This window comes from Neoarius graeffei, chromosome 12, assembly GCF_027579695.1.
Source record: "Neoarius graeffei isolate fNeoGra1 chromosome 12, fNeoGra1.pri, whole genome shotgun sequence".
NCBI classification, from domain to species: domain Eukaryota; kingdom Metazoa; phylum Chordata; class Actinopteri; order Siluriformes; family Ariidae; genus Neoarius; species Neoarius graeffei.
In genome coordinates, this window is record NC_083580.1 from 30,151,474 (window position 1) to 30,160,373 (window position 8,900).

The 8,900-nt window shown below is 41.9% G+C and overlaps 1 long non-coding RNA gene across 1 annotated transcript in view; it reads left to right on the top strand.

The window, feature by feature from the left end:
• LOC132895324 (uncharacterized) overlaps positions 1–6,927 on the top strand; it is a 37,238-nt gene extending 30,311 nt beyond the window's left edge. Inside the window, exon 3 of the long non-coding RNA XR_009655724.1 lies at positions 2,157–6,927. This is a non-coding gene — a long non-coding RNA (uncharacterized LOC132895324). The remainder of the gene's footprint in view (positions 1–2,156) is intronic.
• The last annotated feature ends 1,973 nt before the right edge of the window (positions 6,928–8,900 follow it).

The following is an 8,900-nucleotide window of genomic DNA, read 5'->3' on the forward strand; positions in this document are numbered from 1 at the left end:
TTTTGTACAGTTTTTTCAATAGTCTCATAATCAATTAAACAAAATTCTGACATTGTGTTGAAGTTATCTATCTGTGTCATTGATGATTGCAGTTTTTCAATTTTTTGCAACTGAGATATATTATGAGAAATATTCTGCCGTATTTATCAATTTTACCTTTGAAGAAGGATGCAAACTCATTGCATTTATTAACTGAGAGAAGTTCAGGTGCTAATTGTGGTGGGGGATTAGTTAGCTTCTCTACTGTTGAAAATAGCACACGGGCATTGTTCATATTCCTGCTGATGATATTGGAGAAGAAAGACTGTCTTGCTTTACGAATTTCATAATTATAATTACAAAGCATCTCTTTATGGATTTGATAATGGATGTGAAGTTTAGATTTGCGCCATTTTCTTTCAGTCTTTCTACATTCTCTCTTTAGCAGTTTAACAGCCGGGTACTGCTTCCATGGTGCTTTCTGCTTATCATTGATTCTTTTGATTTTGAATGGAGCAATATCATCCATAATTTGGGTCATATTTAAATTAAAAAATTCCAGTAAATCATCTACAGAGTCTGACATTTTGGTTGAGTTCTGAGAGAGAGCTTGCTTAAAAAGAGCACGTGTTGTCGTTTATGACTCTCCTGCCTATAGTCGTTGAGCTATTCTGAATGTGAGGAGACATAGAAACTTCAGAGAAAACACAGAAATGGTCAGATAAGGCCAGGTCAACAACAGTATAAGAAACAGTAAGACCCTTTGTGATGACGAGGTCAAGAGTATGACCACGAGAGTGGGTCGGTCCCTGTACATGTTGTACTAGGTTAAAGTTATCAATAATTGCAAATAGTTCTTTGGCATAAATGTTATCAGTATTATCTACATGTAAGTTAAAATCCCCAGATATAATAAGACAATCAAACTCTAAGCAAATGACTGATAACAATTCACCAAACTCTTCAAGAAAGACTTTGGCTGAATGTCTCGGAGGCCTGTAAATAGTTAATAATAATATGTTAGGAGAGCATGTAACAAGTGCACATAAGTGTTCAAAGGACATAAAATCACCAAGTGAGGATTGTTTACATTGAAAAGAGACTTTGAAAATATTTGCGATCCCTCCACCTTACTGTGCGTTGTGCCCAGGCTGCCCATAGAATCTGCTCCTTCACTGTATAGTCGGCGAATCGAACTACTATGGAGCGTGGAGGGTCATTTTCTTTTGGTTTCTGCATAAGTGCCCTGTGAGCCCTGTCAATTTTGATGTCATCTTCAGTCAGAGGCAAATCCGTCAGCACCATCAGAAATAACTTTCTGACAAAGCCCACCATGTCACCTTTCTCGCATCCTTCTGGAACCTGATGCAGCCTCAGATTTTGTCATCTCGCTCAGTTCTGGAGGTCCTCGTATTGTTCCTTAAGTTGTTCCTCACGTTGCAGTAGAAATACGATGGCTTTTCCATGTACTGTGGTTGTCTCTTCCGTGGCCCTAACACGCTCCTCTGTGTCAACGACCCTCTTCTCCAACTTTGTCAATTAAGCACTCAGACCTCCAACTGAAGTTTCGAGTCTTGTGAATGAATCTTTCGTTTGTCCGTTAAGTTCTTGTACATCCTTCCTCATCTGTAGAATTTCCCCCCGAATTTCTTGGTTCGACTGCATGATAGGCTGCAAAATCCGCTCCATGTTATTATTCGCGTTAGCATCTGCCGCACCTGTGCTACTGTTAGCTGCGTCAGGTTTAGCCGCCGGCTTGCTAACTTCAGCCATTTTCGTCATCTTTTCCTCCCTTTCTGTTTTCTTGAACTGATATCTAGTGAGTCTATCAGCAGTGTTAGGCTTTATGGTGTCGTTGGGCATTATTTTGCCGAGTTTTAATTAGGTCGTTGTTTGGTAAGCTGGTAGGCTAGCGGAGCTCTAGATTTTACGTCTTACTCGAGCATGTCACCGCCGGAAGTCTCCCTGTTGCACCTATTGTACCTGACGTTTCCTCTGTAATGTCACAAGTTCCTGCTCATCATTGCTGTTTTTCCGTTATTGATCAGCCTTTGTTTGCCTTCATGCACAGGGGGAGACAGTATACTTGGACACGTTTGCCTTAAGGTTTTATTGACTCTCCTGCTGTTTTCTCAGCCGTAGTTCATGACGCACTCTGTGACCTCTCCCTTCCTCAGGGCTCTGTGGTCCTGCAGTACGCAGATGATCTTCTGGTATCTGCTGAGTCACCAGAAATCTGCCAAGACGCTTCCTTACGCCTGCTCCAACATCTGGCGCACAAGGGCTTTAAGGTTTCCAGGACCAAGCTGCAATATTGCATGGACACTGTTAAGTATTTGGGGTTTTGAACTTTCACAAAGTTGTCGTAAGCTGTCATCTGATCGGGTGTGGGTGATTCTAGACACAAAATGCCCTGCAACTAAACATGCACTGATGGCTTTTCTGGGTCTTATCAATTACTGCAGACAATGGATCCCTGACTGCTCTTTATATGACAAGATTCTCCGTTCTGCAATTTCTCATCACAATCAACTGCAGCACCCTTTGACCTGGACTGACGCTATGATGGACGCTTATCACTCCCTCAAAAGCGCTCTTTGTTCCGCCCCGGCCCTGGGTTTACCTGATTACTCCAAGCCCTTCCATCTCTATGCCTGTGAACACCAAGGCACAGCCTCTGCGGTGTTGGCCCAGGAGCATGGGGGGGGGGGGATGTGTCCTTGTGTGTTTTTATCCAAAACATTAGACACTGTTGCTCAAGGCTTACCTGCATGTCTAAGGGCTGTCTCCGCATGTGCTCTGATGGTTTTAGATGCGGAAAAATTGGTTTTGTCTCACCCATTGATTTTGCACTCGTCACATCAAGTTAAAAAGGTGTTGCAAAATTTACAGACCCAACATATGACGGCACAGCGCCACTCTGGATACAAACCATTCTCTGTTCTACTAACAATCTCGAAATTCATGCTACATCCTCTTTCGATACTGTAGGTCATGCTCTCGCATGCCTTCTTAATTCTCAGGATGGTCGCCTTTGTCTTCCATCCCATTGCCTTCCCTTCCTCGTGCGCGAATTTCAGGGCGTGACACATCGCGCACGAAGGGGGGTGAAGGGGGACATGAACAAACTGTAAAGAGTTTCAAGAAATATAACAAAAAATATATTTTTAAAAAAATTACCTACCTGAGCTTTAATTTGTACTTTTACTGTGACTTATGCTGAATGCTTTAATCTATAATTATTATCGAAGGACAGAATTAGTCAGTTAATAAACTAATAGTCATAATAAGTAATATTTATGAGTAATATTTACGCATACTGTATATGAATGATTTTCTGTTTACTTTCCACACGTCTTTGACTCACACGTGTATCGTAAAAGACTTTTTTAATTCGTACCCACTCAAAGTCTCCGAATATGTACATTCCATTTAGATTGGGGTATTTACAGCCTCGGTAGACATGGCCTCCTGTTACTGATTTTCCCATCTTATGAGGATATGCATAAATCGGAAGAACATCATCTGAAAAAAGAAAGAAAGGAAATGGCATTGTAACAATCTCGGTAACATAACAGAGCAAGAATGTTTCAGATCTAACAGTTACCGGAAACGTTTAGTTTCAGTTATTGCTGCACAAGGGGGTCACACCAGATACTGAAAGCAAAGGTTCACACACTTTTGCCACCCACAGACAGGCAACACTGGATCATTTTCCTCAACAAACAACCAACCAAGCATAATACCCCTGCCTCACCCGCTCAACTGGGCTCTCTTTATCTACTTTTAGGACTTGTGTGAAAATCTGATGATGTTTTAGGTCATATTTATGCAGAAGTAGAGAAAATTCTAAAGGGTTCACAAACTTTCAAGCACCACTGTAGATAACGAGTAAATTTGCATGACTGAGGAGGATTGCTATTTCTTTCCCCATTTTTCTCAATTCTCGAGAGATGCCTCATCTGTGCACAAAATAATCCCTCTAAAGCAGGCGTGGAACACGAGTGTTTACCCATACCTACATCTCCGTTCCTAGAATGGCAAATCGACTTCACAAACATGCCTCCCTGTGGGCCGTTTAAATATTTCCTGGTGATTGTGGACAAATTCTCTAAATGGGTAGAAGCCTTTCCCTGTTCTCGAGAAAACACGAAGGTAGTTACTCGTATTCTGGCAAAAGAAATAATATCTTGTTATGGGGTTCCAGACGCCATAGACTCAGGCTACATCCACACGACAACGGCAACGAGATGTTATTTAATAAAATATCGCGTCCACATGGGCAACGATCAGTAAAATATCAGGTCCATATGGCAACGCAACGCTTGCTGAAAACGATGCAATACACATGCCACACCTCTAGGGGCGCTGTAAGATGGTCCCTTCGGAGACACCAGAACAATAGAAGTAAGAACGCAATGCGCATAAACTATTATGCGCGAGACTTCATATTAGCCACAAAGTCAGAAAAATCTGTTCGTAAAATTACATTATAATGACCAAATACAATAAAAAGTATTTTTCCAGGCTCACCTGTGAAAGGTAATCCCATGTGATCTCGTTTGGACGGTAAACCTGTTGGTACAGTTAAACGCAGCACATGAATGAGGCATCTTTATTCTCCGCTTTGACCCATCCAATATGGCGGCGAGGATGATGTATGATTCTACGCGGAAGGCGGCATCTTTAATGGTCCGGAATAAATTGAATGCTACACGTTGATGGATTAATTTGTTCTTCTATGCCCTTTTTGAGGAATGTATTGTAGGACTTAAACCAACATCTGAAGAGGTGAAATCGCTCCTTTTTTTTCCCTATTTTTGCTGGCGGGATTGACTCTGCCCTAAGGGCTATTCTCTCTCTCTCTCTCTCTCTGCACCATTACACAATAAATATTCACAGTGAAAATATTTTGTAAGCGCGTTTCATGAACCAAGTTACAGGATTTGTTGACAACTCGCATCGAGTTCCTTACAGTTCTACCCGGCGTGAAGCACTCACAGTCATGTGGTTGTGACGTCATCGTAAACAAATTCGCTCTACTCATCCAGACGACTGCGCAACGGCAACGTTGCCAGATCTTTCCACTCTGGAACCCATTCTCAAAAGATTGCGTTTTGGGGCACCCAAAACGCCGGTGCCGTGTGGACGCCAGGCCGAAACGATAAACAATTGTATCGGATTCACCTGAATCCGTTGCCGTGTGGACAGGGCCTCAGACAAAGGTACCCCTTTTACCTCGAAAGTCACACAAAACCTTTGTAAGTATCGCTCACTAAACTGGCGTTTTCACATTCCGTACCACCCTCAACATTGAAAGATAAACTAACTAAGGCCATACAGGCCACAGGTTCAAAAAATTGGCTAGACTTATTGCCAGCCACTCTGGCTGAAATTCGTATGACACCAAAGACCTAGCCTAGGGGGATACTTCCCCTACGAAATTATTTTTGGAAGACCTTTCCCTCTCCCCTGGAAGAAGGGAACTCCGTCTCTGGGTACCTCTGATTTGAAAACACATATGGATGAGTATTCTGCAGCCCTTATAGATAAGTTGCATAAAATTTGTACCAAGGTCAATAGTACAATATTGTCTCCACCAGCAGCACCCACACATCCCTTTCACGTGGGAGACAAGGTGCTGGTGCGACTTTTTAAACGATTTGGACAATTGGGAGAACCTAGATATACTGTAGTGGGCCTGCAGAAAGTGTCGCCATTACTCATACTGCTGTTCTAACTGATCTTTTTCCACAGTGGATCCATGCCACGCGATTGAAGAAGGCCCCATAACAAAGCTGTGTTACAATGACAAGTTTGCTATTAACGTTTTTTCTGTGTCCTGCCCTAGTTTCTCCTCTACCTACACTCTGTACAGGGATCCTGTAGGAACTGAGGATCTTCAGATCACTTCCTGTAAGAAGCCGTGAACAAAGAGGGGATCTCGCGCCCCGTCTGGGACCAATCACCCTCACTACAACCATGAAAATCCTCATCACGAGCTTCGTGACCACTCTACTGCTGCTCGGAGTAGGGTTACCCGCTCGAGCTGGACCTCGAGACAACATCTTTTGGCAATTCGCTAACTGGACTGCACGAGCGCACACGAATGAAAGTTATGTCTGTCATCTGATGCTGCCTTCTATTATTACACGTCCACCTTTGCCTCTGTGCTCTGAAGCTCTGTATTCTTACAGGACTCTGTTCTCATTACTCTGCAGGTTGATATGCCCTCTAATTTCATTTTTCCTCACTGTTTTAGAACAAATTACTCTGAAGGAAGTAGCGTGTATTTGGGACAAATTAAGAGGTTTCAAGTTTTTCTAAGCTCCGGTGAGGAGGGCCGATAGGGCATGCCCGCCCTCTGAGCACCAATACACGTCAAGAAGAGCAAGGATTAACTCAAGCATACATCTAATCCTAATTCTCGATGTAATCACATATATGATCAGAATACTGGGGGTGTAATACTAGTTGTATCTAGTATCAAAGAGGGGAAATTGTAAGGATTTATTCTTAAGTGTAAGGATTTATTCTTAATTGTAAGGATTTATTCTTGATCTCAGTTTAACCAAGACTGACGTGCAAATATTTTGTGTTTAATCTTATGTGGACATTCCATTGCTATTGCTCTGTGCTATCTTAAGAACAGGCTGTGCGTAAGCAATGGCCTTTGATATTATAAGAACATTGCTATCATATCAGAACATTTTGCTTATTGATCAGAAATGTGTCTGAACATTCCAAGGTCTTCAATGATGTCACACTCATTCACACACACACAGCTGATGTCCCCCTCACGCACACTGCCCCCCCCCACATAGACACAGATATCAAAATGATGTCACTCACCCCCCCCCCCCCATATACAGTACACACATACAGACATATAAAACCCCTCTGTACCCTTTCATCTTTGGGGACTTGCGAATAAAGATTGTGAACTTATAGGGGTTCCTGTCTTTTTTCGCGACTCACCCCAGAGCGGCTCTGGGTGACACGGGGGGACTGATCTCAAGATGGTAATCGCTCTGGCTGAGGGCAAGAGGTGAAGAAACCTAACAAACCATTTCCTAGTAACACATTTCTTACTAGCTGCCAACAGTATAGTCAGCAGTTTTTTGTCTTTTATGTATGTTCCATGTTTCAAACATTATATTACCCAAGAACATCATTTCACATTTTAATGGAATGTTCACATTAAATATATTTTTAATATGGTTGTGGATCTCTTTCCAGTAGGATTTTATTGCTTAGCAATCTCAAAAGATATGGAAGTGGTTGGCTCCATTAAACCCACAGAGTCTCCAACAACCGTCCCCGCTACCTTGATGATGTTTTTGAATGGGTGTGATGAAAAATCTTGTTATACTTTTACAACATAACTCCCGCCATGTGTTTGACCCAGTTGAGATCCACTGTAGTTGACATATTTTCTCCCAGCTCTCCCCTGTAATCATTGTCCCTATTTCTGTTTCCCACTTCCTCTTTATGTATTCTGTATTCTCTTGTTTGGATAGTTGTATAGCATTATATAATTTGGAGATAATTTTGTTGCAAGATCTGGACCCAGTTAATGATAAGAATACCTCCATGAACCCTGACTCATCTTTTCCTAAAGCCTCTTTAATATTTTTGTTATAATAGTGTCTCACTTGTAGGTACCTAAAAAAATCTCTCCCTAGACCATGATCCTTCTGTAGGGCCTCAAAACTCTGAAATGCCCCCTTGTGGACAAATGAATAATAGGTAGTTAAACCTTTTGTGATCCATGTCTTAAATCTGCCGTCAGTTTTATTTGGCATAAATTCGGAATCATAGGCACACCACCTCATAATCTTAGATGTGTCTTAATCTGCAAATTTTGACTATTTCCTGCCAGGACTTCAGGAAGTTCCTTGTTATAGAGTCCTCTGGGATCTCCTGTTCCTCTTGTAGTTTATTGTCACTTAATAAAGCTGTTATTGGAATTCCCTTTATCGTCGTCCCTTCTATTTCCTTCCATGCTGCAGTGTACGGTATGTAGGCGAGCACAGGCAGACTAAAGGTCTCAACTGAGCTGCGTGGTAGTAATCCTGTAAGCAGGGAAGGCCCATTCCCCCCTTTTCTTAATTGCAACGTTTTAAATTTAATTCTGGCTTTTTTCCCTTGCCACAGATATTCAAGATTTTTGTCATATACACAATAACAGACACAGCGGTTTATTATTGGGTAATGAAATTCTTATTTTGCAACTGCCCGACCAAACTCTGCTTACCAATATAAAAAGAAATATATATAAAATATAAAGTGCATATGGAATGCAAAATATAAAGGTAGAGTGAAAAAAGAAGATAACATTAAAAAAAAAGGAGTGGCAAACAAAACAGTGTGCAAATATAGAGGTAGATATACTGTGCAATGTCTTTAAAAAAAAAAAAAAGGAGAGGCAAACAAAATGTGCAAACATAGACGTAGATATACTGTGCAATGTCTTGTGCAAAATTGCTAATATAATCTGTGGTTCAAAGCCTGATGGAAATATAGAGGTAGATGGTGATTATAATCCGTGCTTCAAAGCCTGATGGAAATATAGAGGTAGATGGGGATTATAATCCGTGGTTCAAAAGCCTGATGGCCTGGGGGTAAAAACTGTTTCAGTCTAGTAGTCCTTGCTTTCACACTCCTGTAGCATCTGACAGATGGTAGGAGCGTGAATAGTCTGTGTTGTGGGTGTGTTTGGTCCCTGATGATGCTCTGTGCCCTTTTTGTGACCCGGGTGTTGTAAATGTCCTGTAGTTGGGGGAGGACAGCTCCACAGATGAACTGTGCCATTTTAATGACACGCTGGAGAGCCTTTCTGTCCTGAGTTGTGCAGTTCCCGTACCACACAGTGATGGAATTTGTCAGGACGCTGTCCACTGTGCACCTGTAGAAGTTGC